Source organism: Lemur catta, chromosome 16 (genome assembly GCF_020740605.2).
Source record: "Lemur catta isolate mLemCat1 chromosome 16, mLemCat1.pri, whole genome shotgun sequence".
NCBI lineage: Eukaryota > Metazoa > Chordata > Mammalia > Primates > Lemuridae > Lemur > Lemur catta.
This window is the reverse complement of record NC_059143.1, coordinates 2683251-2710196: the sequence shown is the minus strand read 5'-3', so window position 1 is coordinate 2710196 and position 26946 is coordinate 2683251. Positions and strand designations below refer to the sequence as shown.

The following is a 26946-nucleotide window of genomic DNA, read 5'->3' as shown; positions in this document are numbered from 1 at the left end:
AGGAGAAATAGACAATTGAACAATTATAATAGGAGATTTTTCAACTGATACAACAGCCAAACAGAAAATTAGCAAGGTTATGGAGGACTTGAACAACAGTGTCAACCAATTTGAGCTAAGTGATTTATATATACATACATATAAATGACTCTACCCAACAACTACTGAAAATTAAGTAAATTAAAACTTCAGTTTCTCAGTTGCATTAGCCATATTTTAAAATGCTCATATAGCCACACATGGCTAGTGACTACCATATGTCACCAGGGCAAACTATAGAACATTTCCATCATCTCAGAAAGTTCTACTAGAATGTGCTGCTATAGATTTCTCAGGGACTTACACAAAAATGTAAATTTTTGCATTAATAAAACAGTTTTACCCACTCACCAGCACCCTCGTCACATTATTTTTAGAACTGTTTAAAGTGTGGCTTAAACATAATGAAACACTTATAACATTTGATTATGTTTTTAAGTAATCATCTCCAAAAGGGTGTTCCTGTCATGTTCTGCCACTGGGGGACGGTACACAGCTTTTCCCACGATGTTGCTATTGCCCAAAACAATTGCTGAACCTCCCTCTGAGAAATGCCTTTCTAATTAAAAAAGGGAAAACTACCTTGTTACTGCATAATTGTTCCCTGTTGAAGCAAAAAGTATTTCCCAGGGTATCACCCATCTTTTCCACCAGATTCAGCTCTGGACACCTTTATTTCTTAAAATTGAACCCCGCCCCCAACGTGAAGATTCATCACCACTGAAATACATTCAAAGAAATGTGCCTGATCAACTTAAGGCCATGCCCAAAGAGGGCTGGCAGAAGCATCCTCAAAAATGACCTCAATGTTGCAATAGATCATCTTCCAAACTGCGCACTTTGGAGCCAACAGTATTCTTTCTAAAACAGTAATCCCAGTTACTCAGTGTACACAACTGGTGTGATAACATTCCTGCACAAGCACTCATGACCCATAAGTTAAACAAAACATATACCAAAAAGAAAATGTGAGAAATGCTTTAAATTTTAGATTTCCATTGTTTTCTTAAGTGGGAAAATTTAAGGAAACATTGTGAAACAAAACTTAATTTGACGTCTTAGGGCACGGTTTCTCACAATGTGATTGCAAAGCCCATCAGTATTGTAGGGGAGGAAAGATTTCTTTCCTCACCCATTGCTAGTTCATGGCTGAGGCACCTATAACAAAAGACAGCTTAACAATAGAAAAGCATGCAAATTTATTTAATATATGTTTACATGACATGGGAGCCTTTGGAAATGAAGACTCACAGAACCTGGGAAACCTGCATATTTTTATGCTTAAGTTTGATGGAGAGTGGACAGTCGTGGGGAGTGTGATTAGACACAGGGGTGTGATCTAATGGTAATAAACAGGGGGCGGGCATTCAGCAAGTGAGGGCACCTCTCAAATGGGGGTCTTCTGACCTGCTTCAGGAGAGAGGGGCAGGAGAAAGTCAGAGCTTCCAGCTTTTATGACCTGCTTCAGGGAAGAAAGGTGAAGGGGAGGTGAGAGTGGCCTTCCTGTCTCTGCTGTTTTCTCAAATGCCAGCATGTTCTGAACCTCATCAGAAAACATAGAGCTTGTTAAAGATGAAGGTACTGGGTCCACCCTGGATCTATGGAATCAGACTCCTCAGGTGGGACATGGGAATTTTTAACAAACTCCCTAGATGATTCTTATGCATAGCAAACTCTGAGATAATTGTTCTGAAGTGTGGTTAAGTCCTAAGGAGGGTGGTTTTTCTTTAATCTCCTTGACTGCTTATTGTCTTTTTGTTTTTTGTTTTGTTTGTTTGTTTGTTTGCTTTTTGAGACAGAGTCTTGCTCTGTTGCCTGGGCTAGAGTGCCGTGCTGTCAGCCTAGCTCACAGCAACCTCAAACTCCTCGGCTCACAGCGATCCTTCCGCCTTAGCCTCCCGAGTAGCTGGGACTATAGGCATGCGCCACCATGCCCGGCTAATTTTTTCTATATATATTTTTAGTTGTCCAGATAATTTCTTTCTATTTTTAGTAGAGATGGGGTCTCGCTTTTGTTCAGGCTGGTCTTGAACTCCTGACCTCGAGCCATCCACCCTCCTCGGCCTCCCAGAGTGCTAGGATTACAGGCGTGAGCCACCGCGCCCCGCCGTGCTTATTGTCTTAAACACCAAGAATGCCCCATGACAGTCCAAGACCAGGACAAAGTCTGGTAGCATTCAGCATTGAGACACATAACTCCTCCATTTCCCAGGTTTCAGATTTGTGAAGAACAGTTGGCTAAAAAGAGACTGCCCAGCAGCCCGAGACCCCTGTAAGGAGGATTCCCTAGTGTCATTAACATCATGAAGCTATTAAACCTGCCTTCAATTTACATCTTTAAAGTATGTCATGGCCAACTACCTCTCCCCAGGGCTTCAGCCATTCTTTGCCAAGAGCAAGGGGAGGCGTCAGGGTATAAAGTTACTGATTTGCTGAAAGTTTGAAGGCTGCATTAGAGCTCTGAGTGTGAACACCTAAGACATTGCACGGATGACGAGATCTCTGTGGGACCTACATTTTCACTGGAAGCATTCTCTCAAGACAGGTTCTACCCTCAAAAATCCTTAATTTTTAACAAACTCTCTAGATGATTCTTATGCATAATAGACTCTGAGATAATTGAGGGAGAATATATATTTTTAAATTTTCAATAAAGATTTTATTTAGCCTGATTTTATTTTATTTTTATATTTAAGGTGTACAACTTGATGTTTTGATATATACATACATTGTGGAAAAAAGCCACCACAATCAAGCTAATTCACATATCTATCACCTCACATTGTTACCATTTTCTTTTCTTTTGAGAAAACACCAAACAACTTTCCACCATGGCTGGACCATTTTACATTCCAGTCAGCAACGTACAAGGGTTTCAATTCCTCCACATGCTTTCCAACACTTGTTATTTTCCTTTATTATTATTATTATTATTGTCATAGCCATCCTAGTAGATATAAAGTAGTATCTTGCTGTGGTTTTCTATTCACATTTCCCTAGTGACTGGGGATGTTGGACATCCTTTCATATAGTTATTGACCATTTATATATCTTCTTTGTAGAAATGTCTATACACGTCCTTTGCCCACTTTTAGTTGAGTTGTCATTTCGTTGTTGAGATTTAGGAGTTCTTCATATATTCTAGATATTAAGCTCTTATCAGATACATGATAGGCTGTTTTTTCACTTCCTTCATCATATACTTTAATTCACAGTTTTTAATTTTGGTAAAGTGCAGTTTATCTCTTTCTTTTCTTGCTGATGTTTTTGGTGTCATGTCAGAGAATCAGTTGCCAAATCCAAGGTCATGAAGATTTATCCCTACATTTTCTTCTAAGACATTTGTGGCTTTAGCCCTGATATTTAGGTCATTGATATATTTTGATTAATTTTTGTATTCGTTTTTAAATGCTTACAAATATATTTACAGAGATGGTGGGCTTTCTTTAATTTGGCAGAGCAATGAGGTTGCTGGTTCAAAACATTTTAAATTTCAGAAGACAATGTCTATGATGTCTTCTCTTGTTACTTCTGTTCAGTATCGTATTGAACATTCTAGCCAGGACAATTACGCAAGAAAATGAGGGGAAAGTATCTAGACTGAAAAGGCAATGTTAAAACTATCTCTATTCACAGATGACAGGATCTGGGACATAGAAAATCCTAAGGAATCCGCTAAAAAACTATTAGAACTAATAAAGTTAGCAAGGTTGCAAAGTATAAAAATCAGTTGCATTCATATACACTTGCAATGAACAGTCAGAAAATGAAATTAAGAAAACAAGTCCAGAGGACTCATGGGCTCCTGAGGAAGAAGACAGGTAGCCAGGCTGGAGGGCGACAGGCAGCCCCAGTACAGACAGCCTCAAACAAGGTCATGGGCTCTGAACTGTCTGGAACTGGAAGAGATCAAAAGCATCTCTCAATCACTGTCCTCCAGGCACCCACGTGACCCAGTTGTCATTGCTGCATGTGCAAACGTATTCACAGCTGTGGCTGTTGTCGTCACTTCAACGGGATTATGTGCATTATTGGTGCTCCATGTGCCGGGTTTAACTGCCATGTAAAATGTCTTCAGAAAGATTATAGTATGATTCAGCATTGAAAGGAAAATATACAGTGTATTCAGAAAGGCACGGAGACAGGGCAGCGGAGCATACATTTGTTATTTGTGACGAGAATATTCATTACAGGAGGAGTAATTGCAATTCCATGTTTTCCTGCAAAACAAACCAAGTGCTTTACAGCTCTGCTACTCAAAGTGCGGTCCATGGACTAGCAGCAGCACCTAGGAGACTGGTAGAAATGCAGAATCCCAGGCTCTCCCCCAAACCCACTGAATCAGGATCCACATTTTAGCAAAATCCCCATTTGATTTGTGGGCACACGAAGCTTTGCGAGCCCTGCTTTAAATAACATGAAGTGAGGCTATATGATGCCGAATTAGGGAGACATCTGAAGAGGACGTTCATCAGAAGCCAAGCAGTGCAGCTGGAGAAAGGGGAACCATCAAGTCTTTCCAGATCCAGGAATGAAATTCCAATGCATTGAGAGGCCCGTGTGACCGATTCACTCATCAGAATGATGGCTCAAAACCAAACCAGAGCATGACATGACCTTGCTTTAAAACCACTCGCGGTTCTCTTGCTGCAGAATGATGACCACACCCGCCAGCCTAGCACTTGGATAGGGGTTCCTCTGCTGTTCTTGTCTGGGCTCATTCACATGACTGCATTCAGCTGGCTGGGATGGAAGGATGAAGATGGACTCATCACAGCAGGGGCCTCGGTGCCAGCTGGCAGCTGGGTGCCTGGTCCTCTTCCAAGCATCCATTCGTCCTCCGTACACTGGACGAGCTTCCTCACTTGGACAAGCTCCAATGCACAAGCCTCCGCTACATCATATATATTGGTGTCTCATTGACCAAGGCGAGTCACATAGCCAAGCCTGGTCGACAAGGGGGAAATTAGACTCTACCTCTTGCTGAGCAAAGCAGCAAAGAATTTACAGTCATGTTTAATCTACCACAACTTCATAGACACCCTATTAAGTTAATTTTCTTGTTGCCGCTATTGTAAATAGGATCTTTTTCTATTTTGCCTCTTCCTGCCAATATTTTTATCCTTAAATTTAGATTCTTAGCTAATTTTATTGGTTAGCCTTCCTAGGTCAGTGTTTAAGAACTAGTTCTGAACTTGCTGGGAATGCTTCTGCTATTTCATCACTTACAACATTGGCCATTGATTTAAGTAGACATTCTTTACCACGGAGGGCAAGATCTCTATTTTATTTCACTAGAGTTGTTGTTGCTGTTTTGTTTATTTGTTTTAATTAGTAATTCATGTTGCATGTCAACAAAAAAGAATCTTTTGGTATGATTGTTTTCTTTTGATTTATTAATATGATAGGTTATACGAATAGATTTTCTGATATTGAGCATTCACTGTGTTTCTCATACAAAGCCTCCCTCCCCCACCTCCTACCTTTAGCTCCCGGGAGGTGGCTATTCCGCAGACGGTCAATGAATCCCAGCTGTCCACTCCCATGTCTGCCTATTCCCCAGCTGTTAGCACCTAGATCTGTGCTGTCCAACATAATGGCAACCAGCCACAGGACCCTACTTAGCACTCGAAATGCTGTGAGTCTGAAATAAGGCAGAAATACATATAGACTTTGAAGGCTTAGTACAAGAAAAGAATGTAGAATCTCTCATTCATAATTTTTATATTGTGTACGTGTTGAAATAATACTATTTAAGAAATATTGAGTTAAATAAAATATAGCATTAAAATTAAAATAAAACAAGTCCATCTACGATAGCATCAAAAAGAATAAAATGCTTAGGAATAAATTTAACAAAAGAAGTTCAAAACATATACTCTGAAAACTATAAAATATTGTTAAAGGAATTTAAAGCAGATTTAAATAATTGGAAAGCCATGTTATGCCCATGGACCAGAAAACTTCATAGTGTTAAGACGGCAATGACTTTCCAGATTGATATAGAGAGCTCGGTCAGAATCCCAGCTGGCTCCCTTATAGAAGTTGACAACACTGATCTTAAAATTCATATGGAAATTAAAGGGGCCAAGAATAGCCAAAATAATATTGAAAAAGGAGAATGAAGCTGGAGGACTCACACTTCTTGAATTCAAAACTTAGTTCAAATCTATAGTAATCAAGACAGCATACAACTGGTGCAAGGATAAACATATAGATGAATAGATTACAATTGAGAGTCCAGAAAGAAACCTATACATCTATGGTCAATTTATTTCAACAAAAGTACCAAAACCATTCAATGGGGAAGGACTAGTCTCTTCAACAAATAGTCCTGGGACAACCTGATGGTCTCACTCAAAAGAATAAAGTTAGATCCTTACCTCCCACCATATGCAAAAATTAAGTCAAAGTGGACTTAAAAGAACCTAAATGTATGAGCCAAAACCATGAAACCCTTAGAAGAAAACACAGGTTAAATCTTGGTGAATTTGGATTTGGCAATGATTTTTTTAGATATGTCAAAAAGTACAAACAATAAGAAAATAAATGAATTAGACTTTATAAACTTTTGTGCTTCATAAGTTACTCTCAAGAAAGTGAAAAAAACCCATGAGATGGGAGAAAATACTTGCAAGTTATATATCTAGTAAGGGATTTTCATCTAGAATATATAAAGTACAAATACAACTCTATAATATAAAGACAAACCAATTCAAAATGGGCAAAGAGAAGTGAATAGATACTTTTCCAAAGAAGGTATACATTGGTCAATAAGCACATGAAAAGATGTTCAACATCATTAGTCATCAGGGAAATTCAAATCAAAATCACAAAGAGATACCACTTCATACCCACTAGGATGTCTATAATTAAGAAGTCAGATAATAACGTGTTAGAGAGGATGCGAAGAAATTGGAACCCTCATACACTGCTGGTGGGAATGTAAAATGGTGCAGCCACTTTGGAAAACAGTTTTACCACTCCTCAAAATGTTAAACATAGAATTATCATTTAACCCAGAAAGTCCATTCATTGTTATATACCTAAGAGAAATAAAAACATATATCCACACAAAAATTTTATATGAATGTTCATAGCACCATTATTCATAATAGCCAAAAGGTAGAAAAAACCCAAGTGTCCATCAACTGATGAATGGATAAACAACGTGGGCTATATCTATACAATGGAAAATTATTTGGCAATAAAAATAAATGAAATACTGATATGGTACAATATGGAAGATGCTTAAAAATATTATGCTAAGTGAAAGAAGACAGTCACACAGGACTACATATTTTATGGTTCCACGTGAAATGCACAGACTAGCAAATCTATAGAGACAGAAAGTAGATTAGTGGTTGCCTAGGGGGTGGAGTGGGTAGATGGGAGGGGTGCTAACTAGAGGATATGAGGTTTCTTTACCAGGTGATTAAAAATGTTCTAAAATTGATTATAGTGATGGGTGTACAACTCTGAGAATATGCTAAAATCCATTGACTTGTACACTTTAATATAAGTTAATTGTATGATATGTGAATTATATATCAACAAAAAATTATATCCTTTCATATGTTTTACTTAGATGAATAATCAGTTCAATTCAGTAAACATTTTTGAAAGACTTTATTTTTTAAAAAGGACAATGACAAATATCCTTCAGAAATATTGCCTCTCACAAAAATCAAATCACGGTGGATAACAGATTTAAACCTTAAATGGGAAACAATTAGAATTCTAGAAGAAAATGTAGGAAAGACTCTTACAGACATTGGTCTAGGCAAAGAATTTATGAAGAAAACCCCTAAGGCAATCGCAGCAACAACAAAAATAAACGACTGGGACCTGATTAAATTAAAAAGCTTCTGCACAGCCAAAGAAACAGTCATGAAAATAGACAGCCTACAGAATGGGAAAAAATTTTCGCATACTACACATCAGATAAAAGACTGATAACAAGAATCTATTTAGAACTCAGGAAAATCAGCAGGAAAAAATCAAACAATCCTATCAAAAAATGGGCAAAGGACATGAATAGAAATTTTTCAAAAGAAGACATAAGAATGGCCAAAAAACATATCAAAAAATGCTCAACATCCCTAATCATCAGGGAAATGCAAATCAAAACCACAATGAGATACCACTTAACTCTGGTGAGAATGGCCTTTATCAAAAAATCCCAAAACAACACATGTTGGCGTGGATGCGGAGAGACAGGAACACTCATACACTGCTGGTGGGAATGCAAACTAGTGCAACCCCTATGGAAAGCAATATGGAGATACCTTCAACAGATTCAAGTAGACCTACCATTTGATCCAGCAATCCCATTATTGGGCATATACCCAGAAGAACAAAAGTCATTCTTTAACAAAGACACCTGTACCCGAATGTTTATAGCAGCACAATTTACAATCGCAAGGATGTGGAAACAACCCAAGTGCCCATCAATCCACGAATGGATTAGTAAACTGTGGTATATGTATACCATGGAGTACTACTCAGCTATAAGAAATAACAATGATACGACATCTCTTTGGTTCTCCTGGAGAGAGCTGGAACCCATTATACTAAGTGAAGTATCCAAAGAATGGAAAAACAAGCATCACATGTACTCACCAGAAAACTGGTTTCCCTGATCATCACCTAAATGTACATCAGGGAAGGATACCAATTGGATATCAGACTGGGATGGGGGTGGGGGGAGGGGATGGGTGTATGCCTACATGATGAGTGCGTTGCACACCCTCTGGGGAATGGTCATGCTTGAAGGTGCAGACCCGGGGAGGTGGGGGGGGGGAGGGGCTGGAGGTATGACTACATGATGAGTGCCAGGTGCACTGTCTGGAGAATGAGAACGGACGCGCTTGGGACTCTGACTCGGGGGGATGGGTGGGACATGGAAAATGTATATAACCTAAACTTATGTACCCCCATGATGAGCTGAAATAAAAAAAAAATATATAAAAAAAAAAAAAAGAAATATTGCAACAACTTACATCCCCACCAACAGATGAGGACACCATCCACTAGACTGAGGGCTCTAGCCTGGGTCTACTGGCATTTATGGCTGGCATCAGTTCCGAGTGGTCAGTGTCCACACCACACTGGTTGTTAGAATATTTTGAATCTTTCTCCTACCTCTTCCCTACTTCCTGACCTATCTTGGGTGTCATCAAATTTTCAACATTTTTCCAAAACTGACAAATTGAAAGTGATTTGATTGAATTATTTTAATCATGAGTGAGGTTGACTATGACTTTTTTATGCATTGAAACTTTATTTTCATTGACATAATTTACATGTGGTCTAAATATTTAATTAGATCATAAGAATGCAGCTTTATTGCACCTTTAATGAAACACATCGGTTCCTGCTCCCATCTCAGTCCTGTTCCCTAGAGGCAACCATTTTTCTCTTGTAACATTTTCGGATTTCGTTTTCATGTGATTCTCTATATTTTTAAATTTATTCAATACCTCTCAATGACATACATAAACTCCTATTTCTTGATTTAACCCTTTAAGAAGCTATCTCTTGACTTTCTGCCATGCTAAGTCTTAGCTCATCTCCTCTCCCATCTTCCACAGAGTCTTTATCAGTTGCTTTTTTTTTTTTTGGTCAATTACTAGCACAAGGCTATTAGGTTCAGGCTTCCTTCTGCCATTTTCCCTTTCTCCTTCCCACGTTGTGTTGTCTGTACCTGACAACTTCGACATGTCAAGGTGGAGGTGATTTATATTCTGCTTTGAAATGGTAAATTCATCTGTGCTGTGTCAATGCTTAGATTCTAGAAGCTGAAACTCAATAACCTGTTTATGTTACTGTGACCATGTAAATATCATTGAACTGCAAATCCAAGAAATGTGCTTGTTTATATTTCTTTTTTTTATTCCTCCTGGAGCTTCTTATTTTTTTGGCGTTGTTGGCTTTATTGCATCTTTAAATTTTCCATTCTCCAAAGAATACTGCCAAATGTATGAAATCTCCTTCTCCAAGATGCCTCCCTCCAGGATACCTGGCTCCCCCAGGCTGACTGTTTCCTGGCTTTACTGCACAGCTGCAATCTGGGACTTGCCTTTGTCATTCTTGCAGATGCTTCAGATCCTGCTATTGCTCTTTAAGCATTACTGCCTAGGAAAGGCGGTATGAGAGCTACACTTGGTCTGAAAATGTCTTTATTCTTTCTTCATTCTTGATTTATAATTAGGCTGAGGCTGGTATCAACATTTTCAGATGTTGATATCAGAATGTTTTGATTGCAAGTGTTAGAAGGCTTGGTTTAAAAAAAGGAGGGGTGAAGTGTTTCTGGCTAAAATAACTAAAAAGTCTAAAGTTGTATTGACTTCAGGTATGGTTTGATCCAGAGACTCACAGGGTCATGTGGGCTTTGTCTCCATTTTTGGTTTTTAGTGCTTTTTTTCCCCCTCTCTATGCACTGTGGTTAGAGAACATGCTCTGCATTTTTTTAAATGCTTTTTGATAGTCATTGAGCTGTATGCGCCTAATATATATGGTTAATTTTAGAAATGTTTCTTAGATTTTGGAAAAAAGTATATGCTTTTGCCATAACAAGGAAGGCATTTTTTTCAGATTCTACAAATACACATTTTTATATTAAATTTAAAAAACCCAGCTTTTGAAATTTTTCTTAGCATTTATCAGTATGTCTTTGCCCTACATTTGCTCTATTCTCTCAACTCACTCTTGTGCTCCAGTTGTTGCAGCAAAAGCTGTTTTAAACCCAAAGCATTACCTGAACTATTTATGGTATAAAATCTTTGTGTAACTATATCTACAACAGCCCAGTGCATGGGTGCCCAAAAATATTTGTTAAAAGGATTAATGAATAAAATAGGAAAGCATGTATAATCAAAGCAATTCAATACTGTTCTGCTTCATATAAATATATCTGTTTATTTCTGCAATTGTCCATTTGTTTTGTTTTTTTTATTCCCATTAGCTGCTTAAGATCAATATCTAATTTTCAGTGGGAATTTCTCAGGGGCAGGAATATATTATTGACCATATTTTTGCCTGCTTTTTTTTTTTTTTTTTTTGAGACTGACTCTCACTCTGTTGCCTGGGCTAGAGTGCTGTGGTGTCAGGACTACAGGCATGCACCACCATGACTGGCTAATTTTTTCTATATATTTTTAGTTTTTCAGCTCATTTCTTTCTATTTTTAGTGGAGATGGGGTCTTGCTCTTGCTCGGGCTGGTCTTGAACTCCTGACCTCCAGCCATCCTCCCGCCTCGGCCTCCGAGAATGCTAGGATTACAGGAGTCAGCCACTGTGCTCGGCCGGCTGGCTTTTTAATCCATCCAAATTAGGACTATTTGTTTAACTAAGAGTACAGAAGAATATTTTCTATTCATGATTAAATTCAAAGAACTTACGGAGTGTCAGTTTTCTCAAAGTGTATTAAAGGCAGTCACTGAGGGGAGTGCAGTTGTGTTCACAAACAGGCTGGGGTGGCCTCTCAGTGGGCATGAGGCCTCTCCCCCTGGGACCCCGAGGTCGAGAGCGTGGGGAGGAGGGGGTGGCAAGGGCTGAGTGGCATCAGTGGTCTGCTCCTCTGGGAAACACGGCCCGGGGCCTGGCCTTGATGAAAGTGCTCCAGCTTGATGGATGGAGCAAATCTAGCCTTGCCCAGAGTTTCTCTTTTCCCTAAAATTAAACTTCCATTTGGACTTCCACCAACTATTTTGTTCTTTTTAAGGACATATTTCCCTTCCGCCTTTCCTGAACCCCAGTGACTAAAAGTATAATTCGAGTCTGTCATGTGGTGCTGATATGCGGGAGGGTTGGTCTGGCTGCCAATACTGGCAAAAGGAGTTGAGTTTCTCCCAATAGGATGAACATTCTGCATTTAATGAAAGCAACATTCTAGAAATTGGCTTCTATTATACAGCATCTAGGTCCTGTAAAATTATATATGGCTTGACAACCATGTAGGGGATATATGGGGGTGATAGGGGTGAGCGGAGCTATTCTACCCCAAGAAGTCATTCTTGATTCCAGTTGAGGTCCAGGGCCAACAGCTTCGTATGAACCTTACTTGCAAGAGACTGCAGGAGATTGTCCTACTTGGCATTCTTGTGTTCACTGTGACTAACAACACTCTTTTTTTTTTTTATTTCAGCTTATTATGGGGGTACAAAAGCTCAGGTTATATATATTGCCCATGTCCCGCCCATCCCCCTGAGTCAGAGCCTCAAGCGTGTCCATTCCCCAGGCAGTGCACCTGGCACTCACCATGTAGTCATACCTCCAGCCCCTCCCCCCACCCCACCTCCCCGAGTCAGTACCTTCAAACATGGCCATTCCCCAGACGATGCGCAACGCACTCATCATGTAGGCATACACCCATCCCCACCCCCCACCCCCTGCCTCAGTCTGATATCCAGTTGGTATCATTCCCCAATGTGCATTTAGGTGATGATGAGGGAAACCAATTTTCTGGTGAGTACATGTGATGCTTGTTTTTCCATTCTTGGGATACTTCACTTAATATAATGGGTTCCAACTCTCTCCAGGAGAACCAAAGAGATGTCATATCACTGTTATTTCTTATAGCTGAGTAATACTCCATGGTATACATATACCACAATTTACTAATCCATTCGTGAATTGATGGGCATTTGGGTTGTTTCCACATCTTTGCAATTGTGAATTGTGCTACTATAAACATTCGGGTGCAGGTATTTTTTCTATAGAATGATTTTTGTTCTTCTGGGTAGATGCCCAATAATGGGATTGCTGGATCAAATGGTAGGTCTACTTGAATCTGTTTAAGGTATCTCCATATTGTTTTCCATAGGGGTTGCACTAGTTTACAGTCCCACCAGCAGTGTATGAGTGTTCCTGTCTCTCCACATCCACGCCAACATGTATTGTTTTGGGACTTTTTGATAAAGGCCATTCTCACTGGGGTTAAGTGGTATCTCATTGTGGCTTTGATTTGCATTTCCCTGATGATTAGAGATATTGAACATTTTTTCATATGTTTGTTAGCCATTTTTATATCTTCTTTTGAAAAAATATCCTTTGCCCACTTTTTGATAGGGTTGTTCGATTTTTTCTTACTGATTTTCCTGAGTTCTAAATATATTCTTGTTATCAGTCCTTTATCTGATGTGTATTATGTGAAAATTTTTTCCCATTCTGTAGGTTGTCTGTTTACTCTCATGACTGTTTCTTTGGCTGTGCAGAAGCTTTTTAATTTGATCAGGTCCCATTTATTTATTTTTGTTGTTGCTGTGATTGCCTTAGGGGTCTTCTTCATAAATTCTTTGCCTAGGCCAATGTCCGTAAGAGTCTTTCTTACATTTTCTTCTAAGATTCTAATAGTTTCCCACCTAAGGTTTAAGTCTGTTATCCACCGTGATTTGATTTTTGTGAGAGGTGAAAGCTGTGGGTCCTGTTTTAGTCTTCTACATGTGGCTATCCAGTTTTCCCAGCACCATTTATTAAATAAGGAATCTTTTCCCCAGAGTATGTTTTTGTCTGCTTTGTCAAAGATTAGATGGCTATATGAGGATGGTTTTATATTTGGATTTTCTGTTCTGTTCCACTGGTCTGTGTCCCTGCACTTGTCCCAATATGAAGCAGTTTTAATAATCACAGTTTTGTAGTATAGTTTGAAGTCTGGCAAATTAATACCTCCCATTTTGTTTTTGTTGCTTAAAATTGCTTTTGCTAAACGGGGTCTTCTCTGGTTCCATACAAAGCATAAAATTAATCTTTCTATGTCTGTGAAAAATGATGTTGGTAATTTAATAGGGATTGCATTGAATCTGTAGGTAACTTTGGGCAGTATAGACATTTTAACAATGTTGATTCTTCAATCCACGAGCATGGTATGGTTTTCCACCTATTTACATGTTCTGCAATTTCCTTCCTCAGTGTTTCGTAGTTCTCCCTATAGAGGTCCTTTACCTCCTTAGTTAAATATATTCCTAGGTATTTTATTTTCTTTGTTGCTATTTTGAAGGGTATTGAGTCCTTAATTTGGTTCTCCGTTTGACTGTTATTGGCATATATGAATGCCTCTGATTTGTGTGTATTGATTTTGTATCCTGAGACTTTACTGAATTCATTGATCAATTCCAGGAGTCTCTTGGTTGAATCCTTGGGGTTTTCTAGATATAACATCATATCATCACCAAAGAGTGAGAGTTTGATCTCTTCTTTCCCTATTTGGACTCCCTTGATTCTGCTCTGTTGCCTGATAGCTCTCGCAAGGACTTCCAATACTATGTTGAAAAGTAATGGGGACAGTGGGCAGCCCTGTCTGGTTCCAGTTCGAAGTGGGAATGCTTTCAATTTTTCCCCATTCAGTATGATATTGGCTGTGGGTTTGTCATGTATGGCTTGTATCATTTTTAGATAGGCCCCGTCTATGCCTATTTTGTTAAGTGTTCTTATCATAAAAGGGTATTGAATTTTGTCAAATGCTTTTTCTACATTTATTGAGAGGATCATATGATCTTTATTTTTGCTTCTATTTATGTGGTGAATTACATTTATATATTTGCGTATGTTAAACCATCCCTGCATCTCTGGGATGAAGCCCACTTGGTCGTGATGGATTTTTTTTTTGATAAGCACTTGGATTCGATTTGCTAGGATTTTATTGAGAATTTTTGCATCTATATTCATAAGGGATATTGGTCTGTAGTTTTATTTTTTTGTTGCATCCTTTCCTGGTTTTGGTATTAAAATTATGTTGGCTTGGTAAAATGTGTTGGGGAGAATTCCATCCTTCTTGATATTGGAGAATAGTTTATGTAGGATGGGCACCAGTTCTTCTTTGTAGGTATGGTAAAATTCAGGTGTGAATCCATCTGGTCCAGGGCTTTTCTTTTTGGGAAGGTTTTTTATTGTTGTTTTGATTTTAAATCTAGATATTGGTCTATTCAGGAATTCTATTTCTTCCTGGTTGAGCCTGGGAAGGCTGTGTGTTTCTAAAAATTTGTCCATTTCCTCCTCATTTTCCAGTTTGTGTGCATAAAGATTTTTGTAAAATTCATAGATGATGTCATGTGTCTCTGTGGCTTCGGTCGTGATTTCTCCTTTCATGTTCCTAATGGAAGTTATTAGAGTTTTTTCTTTTCTGCTCTTGGTTAGCCTAGCCAGAGGTGTGTCAGTCTTGTTTATTTTTTCAAAGAACCAACTTTTTGTTTTATTAATCTCCCTTATGGTTTGTTTGTTGTCCTTTTCATTCAGTTCTGATTTGATCTTAACAATTTCTCTCCTTTGGCTGGGTTTGGGGTCGATCTGTTCTTCCTTCTCCAGCTGTTTGAGTCTGTTCATTAGATTGTCTATTTGTAAGTTTTCTGTCTTTTTGATATAGGCATTTATGGAAATAAATTTTCCTCTCAGGACTGCTTTAACTGTGTCCCACAGATTTTGATAAGTTGTGTCCCCTTTGTCGTTTAATTCAAAGAATCTTTTGATTTCTGTCTTGATTTCTTCATTTATAAAATAATCGTTCAAGAGAAGGTTGTTTAGCTTCCATGACTTTGAGTAGGAATGAGAATTTCTGTTAGGGTTCATTATTACTTTTATTCCGCTGTGATCTGAGAAGATGCATGGTATAATTTCTATTTTTTTAAATTTTTTAAGACATGCTTTATGTCCTAGGATATGGTCAATCTTGGAGAATGTCCCATGAGCTGATGAGAAGAAAGTATATTCAGTGGATTTTGGGTAGAATGTCCTGTAGATGTCAGTCAGTCCCATTTGTTCTAGCATTCTATTTAAGTCCAATATTTCTTTGTTTATTTTTTGTTTGGAGGATCTGTCCTGTATTGTCAGCGGCATGTTAAAGTCTCCAACTATTAACGTGCTGTTATCTATCATTTTGCTCAAATCAAGTAGGGTTTGCTTTATGAATCTGGGTGCACCTAAGTTGGGTGCATATATATTAAGTATAGTTATGTCTTCTTGTTGAATTGTACCCTTCACCAGTATATAGTAACCATCTTTGTCTTTCATTACTTTAATTGATTTAAAAACTAAGTTATCGGAGATTAAAACCACCACGCCAGCTTTCTTTTGGCTTCCATTTGCTTGAAATATCGATTTCCACCCTTTTATTTTCAGTCTAAATGCATCCTTGGAGGTTAGATGAGTTTCCTGAAGACAGCAGATACTTGGCTTGTATTTTTTTAACCATTGGGCCAGTCTATGTCTCTTGAGTGGGGAATTCAATCCATTCACATTTAATGAGAGAATTGATAAGTGAGACTGATTTCTGTTCCTCATGTTGGGTTGAATTTCATTATTCTGTTTTCTCACTTGAGCCATTGTGAAAACTGGGTTTTTATCTTCTCTTGAGTAGTTTTACATTCGTGGGTCTTTCTTGTGCTGGTCCGTGTGTAGCTCCGTTTTGAGTACTTCTTGGAGAGCTGGTCTTGTCTTGGTGAATTCTCTGAGTTTTTGTTTATCTGAGAATGTCTTAATTTCACCTTCATATATAAAGCTGAGCTTAGCTGGGTATAAGATTCTAGGCTGGGCATTATTCTGTTTCAGAAGAGTGAGAATGGGGCCCCAGTCTCTTCTTGCTTGTAAGGTTTCAGTTGAGAAATCTGGCGTAATTCAGATGGATTTTCCTTTGTATGTTACTTGTTTCTTTCTCCTTACAGCTTGAAGAAGGGCCTCTTAAGTGGGAATTTTGGTCAGTCTGATAACTGCATGACATGGTGTCTTCCTGTTTGGTATGAATCTCCCAGGGGTTCTTTGAGGTTCTTGAACCTGTATATCTAGAGTTTTGGCAAGGCCTGGGAAATTTTCCTCAATTATGTCTTCAAATAGCTTATCCAACCCTTGCTTATTGTCTTCTTCACCCTCAGGAATGCCGATAACTCTCACGTTAGGCTTCTTCACATAATCCCACATTTCTTATAGACTCTGGTCTTTTCTCTTATTTCTTTGCTCCATCTCCGTGACTGACTTATTTAATTGGAAAGTGTTACCTTCGATCTCTGAGATTCTTTCTTCTGTTTGATCTACCCTGCTCTTGAGACTTTCCACTGTGTTTTGTAGCTCCCTGAATAAATTCTTCATTTCCAGGAGTTCAGTTTGATTTTTCTTCAATATTTAGATTTCTTCAGTGAATTTTTCTTCCATGTCCTGGATATTTTTTGTGGTTTCTTTGTGTTGGTTATCCATTTTTTCTTGCATAAGAAAAATGATCCATGTTTGAAATTCTTCCTGTGACATGTTGCTATTTTGAGTCTGGTTTGTGTCAATTGGTAGAGAACTAGTAATCCTCTTTGAGGGCAAGATTTCAGCTCGATTCTTTTTACTCCCAGAGTTCTTTCGCTGAGGCCTTCCCATCTGGATCAATCCTTAGGTCCCTCTTTCAGCTTTAGGCTGGACAGAGGCACTCCGTGCGTGCAGATCTTGGGCTGTGCAGCCGCCCAAGTAAGCTGCGTCCTCTGTCACTAGGGGGAGCCCTTTGCCTGCTGTTCAGGATTTTGCTGCCTCAGCTGGGGGGCTGCTCCTGTTGGGTCCAGCCCCAGAGAATTAATTTGGCCTGAAACTGGTTTGAGAGTCCCGTCCCTGGGCTGATTTAATTGCAGACGGAAAGTGACTTTTTCCTTGCCTCTTCCTCTCCCGCGGTGGTTTCTGCCTCTCTCTGCGCGAAAGACAGCAGCTGGGGGAGGGGGGTGCCCGTGTTCCCCCAGTGCCCCAGCTGCTGCAGCTCCCGGGGGCGACGGTCCACCTGCCCCCATGTCCGCAAGGTCCACGCTCCACTCCCTCACGACCGGGGAAGCCCTCAGTGTTCACGCAAAGGCGGAGCTCCTAGTGGGGGGCCACGGACTAGGGGAGGGAGCCGCCCGGTTCCCAGTCACTCCGCAGCGGCTAGGCTGGGGACCCCGACAATGGCGGCTGCCCGCCCGCTGGTCGCTGGCGCTGGAGGCAAATGTTCAGGGTCTGGCAGGGGCCGGGGGAGCCGGGGATTGAGGGAGCCCAGCCCCCCGGGTAAAGGAGACAGTTCGGCGTCCCCCAGGTGTCTGTAGCTGCAGCCCCACGTGAACCCTCTCCCGCGGGTCGCAGTCCGCCCACAGGGCTCCGGGGTCCAAAATGCCCCCCGCTATTGTCTCCTCTCCACAGAGCCCTGCGTCTCCTGCGGTGATTCCGCACCGGCTTCAGGCAGATCCCTAATTGAGTGGGAGTGGGGCTCAGTGGGGGAACAGGCCGCTTTCCTGTGGGGCTGAACCCCCTAACAACACTCTTGTCAGTGTGAATTGATCGCACAGATTGGATCTGGTATCAGTAATTTTTAAATGACCGTATTTCTTAATGAACTTTCCCCATTGCCCACTACATAGGAGGTGCTACTCATGTGATAGCTCTTTTTGCATTATGCCAGAGTGAGAAGAACGTTGCTGTGTATCTTGTCATTTCAAGTACATCTTCAAGATAAATGCCTCCACACCTGAATTTGAAATTAATCAAGGCAGCTGAACCAGCACACTGGGTGTCACTGATGTTTTCCAGTTTTTTTCTTCTTAGTCTAAGCAAAACTAGAAAGCTTCTTCCTCTTCTAAATTGTAGGAAACAAAAGTTTAGAATAGATGGGTAAAGAAAACTTAGTTTTTAAAAAATTCCACTTTTAAGAATGTAATAGAATTTAAAATGCTTTTAAAAAAAACACACAGCCAACCTATAAAAAGATCTTCACTCAGCATTTTTTAATTGAAAAAGAATATATGAAGACCAGTTGTATGCCAATTAATGCAGACTATCAAAACATATGGTAGAATATATAGGATATGTATAGCATCCCACAGAATTAAGTGCTATGCAGCTGTGAAAAAGAATGAAATTGGTCTATTTGTGCTAATATGGGAAGTTCTTCAAGACATTTTATTCTGTGAAAATAAGGCAGATGAGGTGCTATGGGTATTAACTGTATGATCCCCTCTATAAAAAATTTAAAATGTATGTTGTGTGTGTAATGCATATTGGAGTCTATGAACAAACATGTTTTCTGAAAGAACTATAAGAAACTGCTAATAATCAGGATTAGAATTACCAGATAAGGCTGAGGAAGCAGAATATTACTTTTCATTTTACAACTTATTGTACTGTTGAATTTTTCATTATGCACATGAATTAATTTTTAAAATGTAATCAAAGGTAAGAATATAGGACATTAGTATGTTCTTTATAGTTTTATGCATGAAAGAAACACTAGCAAGCGTTATTTTTTAAAGCCACAATTGTGGAACTATACTCCTAACAACAGTAACTAAGGGGATTAAATTTGAAAGTTTTAATTGTTTCTTTAAAATAAATTATGAATTCCAAGCTCTTCTGATCTAACAGAAATGATGCCCATGCAAGAATAATTTTAACTGTTATGTGAAATCGTCTAGCTATGAAATGCAGTTGAGTTTGGGTGCAGAAAGTTGTTTCAAAGTGTGGTAAACTAGAATTAGGATTTTTACAAAGCCTATTAGAAATTTTTAAAAATATAAATGTATAATGATTTCAGGAGAAAATACATAAAATAAATGTGCATAAACTATAAACAAATGCATTTCCCACTGTTTTTCTTTGTTTATACACATATTTTCTAGAAACTTTTGTTATGTATTTTCTCCTGAAATCATTATGCACTAATATTTTTAAAAATGTAAAGATTATACTCAAAGATATCATAATTTGCTGCATTTTTAAGGAAGAAATACCACCAAATAAGACATTTAAAGGTGCTGAATTATAAACACATACTGGATGTATTCCTTTCATGAGGTTGCTATTTAAGTCATTCTACATTTCTTTCCCTCTCCCTGATAGTTTCAATTCTGAGGTTAAAATTTCTTGAATGCAGCTCTGAACATTCAGTTAAGACAGTGCCATTGTTTTTCCTCCCACAACCTCACACACCACTGCATATAACGCAAAGCACACAAACTCCACTTGGACTTATTGATTAACTGATTGAGCATAAAGTAGGATAGAAGTTGATTCTGGTATATATCACTTCCATAAAATTCATGATCACCTCAGAAGTGGTTCCAGTCTACACTTAACAGGGCCTGGGAAGTAATTTTCACTCAGCTTGAGGTTTTAAACAATAGACTTTCCTGTTTTCCTAGATATTGAATTTCAAAGACAAGTGGCTCTGACTATTTATAAGAAAGAAGTGAGTCAGATTTGCGTGTGTGATTTGTGGAGAACCTTAGTGCCTGATGGTGAGAGAAAATGAGGAAGTAGAGGGAGCTTCGATCAGGGACAGTGGACTTCTGTGGGGAGTTAGCTACGCTCCCAGCAAAAGTTCAGGTCCTTCAGACAGGGGTCATCACGAAGGATGAAAAAATAGTAGGAAACAGAAATAAAAATAATACACAGAGCCAAAAATATAGTTTACAAAGAACAGATTTATGAAGATATGTAAGGAGGGTACTTGAATGGTTACATGCCCTTCCCGTCAGATGTGCAACCCTGACTGAAGTATTACACAGGTATTTATGGGTACAGTGTTTCGGTTGCCAGGGGTAACAGGATTTACATAATAACAGGTAGTTTGGTTTAGGTTCAAAGTCTTCCAAAAGGCTTCTACAGATCCCTTAACTAACTCTATCTAGGTGAACAAAGGGTTATAAAATCTTCCTAGGGCAAACTTCTAAGTTTTAAGATAAAGCTATCACTTTAGCAAAAACAGAGACATCGTGGTTCTGGTTATTGTGTATTAGAACAGAGATTTCAGAAGTTAAGCATGAGCTATCCCTTATGCTATTTACTTTATCCACATGGTTCCATCTGGGCCTGGCTTGGGCAGCATATCTTATTGATCTGCTCTCATCTCTAATCAGCTCCCCATCCCTTGGCTCCATGCCAGACCTGTTTTGTCTTTCAAAGCAGGCGAGAACCACAGTCCTGAGACTGCAGCGTCACCTTGGAAAGCAGCTGCTACTGACCATTGAGACGCCCTCCTGAGGTGAGGCAGCTTTTGACATGCAAACTAACACTGTTACATTTTCCTTCAGGGCAAAGCCTTGCAAGACTCCTGAAATCATTTCTGTCTCTAAAAATATAGGGGGCATTTCTATAAATCAATATTTCTTAGGCTCAACAGACTTCCACGAGGCCACAGGTTCTGCACATTTTCTGAGAGTTCTCGGAGATTTAAAAGCATTCTCTTAGCAAGTGAGGCCTCAGAGGGGGCAAGTCTTGCCATTTTTATTGACACTGCTTGGTGTGAGTAACCAAATTTGGGACACACCTTCCAGGGTGAATATTTTAACAATTTTTTGTTGGAGTTGACTTTTGCCACAAAAGCATTTCAATTAAATATACTGGGATATTTGCTCAGAGAATACCTATTCCCTGAGCAAATGGGTGTGGGTCATAGTCTCTGCCTTGGCCTGGACTCCACAGCTGGTAACGACTGAACGTTCTCCCTATTAAGTCAGAGTGATGACTCATTAGGTTTCACGAATCTTCTGAAAAAGACTTTCCTCTCTCTGGATTCTTGTGAGACTCCTTGGAAACCTGCTCCTGAATGTTATTCCTCTTCTCAATGCTAGTTTACTTTTAACTCCAGTTCAGGAATGTTGGAAGTACTGTTTCAGGCTTTAACTCTCCATTGCCTGCATCACTGCCCACTCCCCAGAAGCTGCAGCCACACTGGAACTTTCTACAGCATGAGTAGACCCCTCCCCCACTAGGAATGCTTCTGTTGGCGTCCTACACGTGGCTGGCTCTCAGGCATTGGATCTCAGAGAGGGTTCCCTGACTGGCCTGTCTGAGGGGTCCTTCCCACTTATTCTTTCCTTAGTCCATTCTGCTTCCTGCTCTGGACTGAATTTGTGTTGACTTGTTTATTTTTCTTTCCCCCACCAGAACATTAACTGCTTGAGGGTGGGGGCTCAGTCTTTCTTGGTTACCACCGTATCCCCAGCACCCAGCACAGTGCCTGGTGATAGGAAGTTCTCAGTAAATAGTTGCTGACTGAATTCGTGATTATTTATAACAGTGAAAAACTGCAAATAATCTAAGTAGTCACTAAGAGAGGGTTCATGAAAAAAGAAATGATAGATTCACGTGATTGGAGATTATGCTGTATAGAGGAATATTTTATAGGAGGAAAAAATGTTAATTCTCTTTTTGTAAATAAAACTTTTGTCTAGATTAGGTGTTTAAAAATATCCTGCAAAGATAGGTACCCAGCTATTATTAGTGTTATCTATGTGGGTGAGTGATTATTCTTCCTTTCCTTTTTAAAAAAATAATTTTTATTTTAAATATTTTCCACAGTGAAACAAGTATGTGTTTGTAGTGACAAAAATTATTGTAAATGAAATCACGTGATAATGACCTGGTGTGTGAGGTGGAGAAGAATGAGGTTTGGGCCAACAGTCCTTAAGATCTGGAGTCTTAGTTGACCTTCTCGTTTCAGCTCTGGAAAGTCTAGAAAGCTATGAGGACCAACCTGTGAAATCTTTGGCCCAAGCCATTGGAAGGAGTTGAGAGCAATCTGCCTCCCAATTCCCCACTCCCAGGAGGACCATAATGGGCATCAAAGCCCTAGGGAGGAAGATGCGCCTCTTCAGACAAGAAAAAGACCCTCGGCAAAATAACTGTTGCCAACGACTCTGAGATTCCTTTCACAGGTGGCACAACAGAAGGGTTACAAGTACTCCACCTTAACAGGCTTCATCTCCAACCAAGGCACAAGGACATCTCAAACCCACCTAAGGCCAGGCATGCTGGCATGTACCTGGAGTCCCAGCTACTCAGGAGGCTGAGGTGGGAGGATCACTTGAGGCCAGGAGTTCAAGATGCAGTGAACAATAATCACAACAACAAAAACAAAACCCAGGAATCTAATGTATCTGCTAAGATCAAATCTTCCTCCTTAGTTTTAATCCAAAGTAGCCCATTACCTTGGACCAAAGGTAGTCTCACTGACATCTGGACAAACAAGTGGGAAAACCTTTAGTTCCCACCTCTAAATATTCACAGTGACTCACAAATGGCTTTTAATCAGAACCAACTTCTTCAGGTGGACTTTTATTGTTTTTACTTCCTTAAGAGACAGAGTCTTGCTCTGTCGCCCATGCTGGAGTGTGGTGGTGCTATCATAGCTTAGTGCAGCCTGGAAGCTCTGTGTGCAAGTGATCCTCCCACCTCAGCCTCCTGAGTGGCTGGGACTGCAGGTGGGTGCCAACACACCCACCCAATATTTTTTTCATTTTATTTTTAAGAGTCCAGGTCTCACTATGATGCCCAGACTGGTCTTGAACTCCTGGCCTCAAGCCATCCTCCCACCTCAGCCTCCTGAGTATCTGGGACTCAGGCAGACACCCCCATACCAGCTAATTTATTTTTTACATTTTCAAAAAAATTTGTTTGAGCCAAATTGTCATGAGCAACACAAGGTCAGAGATAACCAGGTCCACACACATTTGTGTCTCTCTACGACTGGAACACAATGGTAAATATTTGTGTCTCTAAACATAGCTAAACATAGAAAAGGTATAGTTAAAATATGGTATAAAAGATTAAAAAGTAGGCCAGGTGAGGTGGCTCACGCCTATTATACTAGCACTCTGGGAGGCCGAGGTGGGAGGATGGCTTGAGGCCGGGAGTTCGAGACCATCCTGAGCGAGACCCTGTCTCTACCAAAAAAAAAAAAAAGTTACACCTATATAGAATACCGTGATATTATGATGTCCATGATTCCTGGCTTATAACTCCCATAGCCCTTGCTACAGTTTTGTTATAAATGTTGGGGGCTGTAGGCCCCAGAAGTAGGCCTGAGAAAACAGAATTTCTTTCTCTGAACTTCTCCTGTCCTCCTTTCACCTGCCCAAGGCAGGACTCTAATCTGCTTGTGGGTCATAAGACCCTCATTCCAGAGAGGGTTCTGCCCCTTATCCTGGAGGAAGGAAAGCTGCACAGAGAGGCCAAGAACAATCTACACACAGGCCTTGCTGGGTGTTCCCACTCAGACAACTAGTATTAGATGACACCCTTTTTGTCCAGTCACATTTCTACATGGTTGTCAATCATGCCCATCCAGTGAACTCTCCCTGCGAGGTTCAGAAAGACAGGGTTTGGGAGCCTCCAAGTAGTTGAACAGGGGAGGCTTACAGGGAGGTGGACCAGAACTCACACACGTGCCAGGAGGGTGTCGCATCCCAACGTCACTGGGATAGAAGCTCCAGCACTTGGGATCTTTTCAGACCTCACCCTATGTATCCCTTTATCTGGCTGTTAATTGGTATCTTATAAAATATCCTCTGTAATAAACCAGTCGGGGAAAATGTTTCCTTGAATCCTATGAGATGCTCTAGCAAATTAATCAAAATTTACTTAAAATTAGCAAGAAGTAATGACGACAGAAAAAAACAAAGTATCAAAAAAATGCTGGCCAGTGAAAACTAAGACAATGCGCAATATATAGCTTAGAGATTACTAGCAGCGGAGGCAAAGAACACAGAATATATAAACAGGTCTCGCTGCTGAGTTATAGAAAGCACATGCATACATTCATAGGAGAATTTTTCTTCTAGCCCTAAGTTTTGAGAGGAGTTTGTTAAGAAAGACTTCGAGTTAATTCAATGAATGGCACCGTCTGAGGCTGTTTGATAGAAATTGCGGAGGTCGTCCACGTAGGGCTGACTTCTGATATTATCTTTGAGACTGCTGGGGCTCAGAAAGTGATATCCCAAAATATGGCACTTTGACAGGCTGAACTGCAGAAGCCTCTCTGACCTCACCCTCCCCACTGTCTCCCCCAAAGAAGTGGAAGTTCCTGTATCTGCCTAAGACCCAGACCCCCCAAGGAGAACAACTGTTCTTTGTCTTCCCCTCCCTGGAAGATTGGGAATCTAACCACCTCTGCCCGGACTTGCAAATTTCTTGCAACGTGAAGTGTAAACTTACCTGTTTGCTGCCTTAAGCCTTCTGTAGCCAGCCCCTGATTGACCCTTGACTGACCAATTTAAACTGGAGAATTCAGACCCTGGGGGGCAGGGCAGGGATTTGAAGCAATAGGGTAGATCCTGCTGTGTCTTCTATCCTGGAGGCGTCAATTTACCAGACAACAATTACTTTAAAATGTTATTTTTTATACTAAAGTATACATAGACGATATAGGGTAGACTATAACATTTACATGGATTTTAAAGTTAAAATTAAGACTTTAAAGACCTTTTTAGGATTTTGCTGAGCCACATTCCAAGACCCAGAAGGGCGTCAGTTCTTGGTCCTCTCCAAACCGCCCCCGTCAGTGGTAACGTGGAAGCAGATGACAGACAACTGACCCTGGAATCACCTTTTGTAAATTACCACCTCCAAGCTTTTAGAGAGTTGTTACACTGATTGTAGGAGTTATTTACATTGTCATTTGATCAGTAGTTTGCCTTTGCCTGACTCCAATCTAATATTCTCTATTTAGCAGTTGAGATGCGTGTGTGGTTCTCTAACAGTCTGTTGTAAAATAATTTGTTCCTTCATTGACTTACTTGCATGTCTTTGTTTGAGGGGAGTGCTACCTAGGCGTGCACATATATGTCTCAAGAACCTTTGTTCTGCGTTCTGGTTATTGAGGCTGTTAATTGAGCCATGTTTTAAAAGGAGCTATCTGAACATTTATGTTCAAAACTTGACCTACCATCAGGCTGTCATCATCTTCCCAATCATGTCTTTAGTGTTGTCAGTCCTGTTTAACTTAAACTTCAGCATAATCCAGTTATTAATTGATGTTCTCTTTTTGCATTCTTCCTTTAGCACCTGAATATGTCCTAGTGGCTTTGACATGCAAGTATACTTCCAAGGACACATGAAAAACATCAAGAAATTTTGAAATGGTATCTAAATAAAATAATGTTTGGCCAGTATAAGTCTAATTCTATAGTACAAACATTATTATGTCTATAAAATGGTAAAATATTCACCCTTCCTATTTATGGTCCTTATATGATAAATGTATTTTAATAAAAGACCAGCCCATTTTTATGTCCTTTCCCCCTTATTTATGTCATTTTAGAAGTCCATTTCTTAATTAGTGTGTTTCCAAAAGATTCCGTTGCTTTGAATTTTAATTCCAAAGAAAGGTTTTTTTTCAGAATGCTCAGATAATATTTGAAGATCAGTATATGTACAGATTTTTCAAAGATGAGTCTACAAGATAAAATAATAGAAAAGTTCAAGGAACAGTAGCTTGTGACTTGGTCAGTTTGGGGCCAAAAGGGAGGAAAGCAACCATAAAACAAAACATGGCAATAGTATGAACTGACCTGAGTAATACATGTAACTATCAAAGCTGCAGTATTTTCAAAGATAGTTGAATCAATTCATAAATTAAGTATGTTTCCTATAATAACGGAGGTTTTATGTCCAAAGTGTTTCAACATAGAATTCAGAGAACAGAATGTCATCTGTGAGTGTGCTTTGTCATTTGTGGTTAGGCCGGCAATGAGAGGGCATAGCTGAAGTTTCTAGTTCATATCAGGCAACTCTACAATTTCTTTGTTCTTTACCAAGTTATTTAAATTTAAGAATATTTGTGATTTGTCCCAATGCCAGTTTTGATGGCATATTTGACCTCTATTCCCTAAGAATTTTAATAAATTAAGTTTATTTGAATTTTAAGGTATATAGTTTAATGGCTCAGAGTAGCTATTTTCTTTTTTCCTTTGGAATGTGAGTTCTTTGTGAAGTGCTTTCTTTTAGCTGTTTTGAACTTTTAGTATTATGTTGTCTTTTTACATTAGCCATTGATCCAGAAATCATGGCTCGAGGTACTGCTGGCTTTTCTGGAGCAGAGTTAGAGAATCTTGTGAAACAAACTGCATTAAAGGCAGCTGTTAGTAGAAAAGAAATGGTTACCATGAAGAAACTAGAGTTTTCCAAAGACAAAATTCTAATGGA

The 26946-nt window shown here is 39.6% G+C and overlaps 1 long non-coding RNA gene across 1 annotated transcript in view; it reads left to right on the top strand.

Moving 5' to 3' along the window:
- The window catches only part of LOC123621832, a 29539-nt gene extending 3623 nt beyond the window's left edge, over nt 1-25916 (top strand). Inside the window, exons 2-3 of the long non-coding RNA XR_006729277.1 lie at nt 20929-21004; nt 25804-25916. This is a non-coding gene — a long non-coding RNA (uncharacterized LOC123621832). The remainder of the gene's footprint in view (nt 1-20928; nt 21005-25803) is intronic.
- Nucleotides 25917-26946: the final 1030 nt, after the last annotated feature.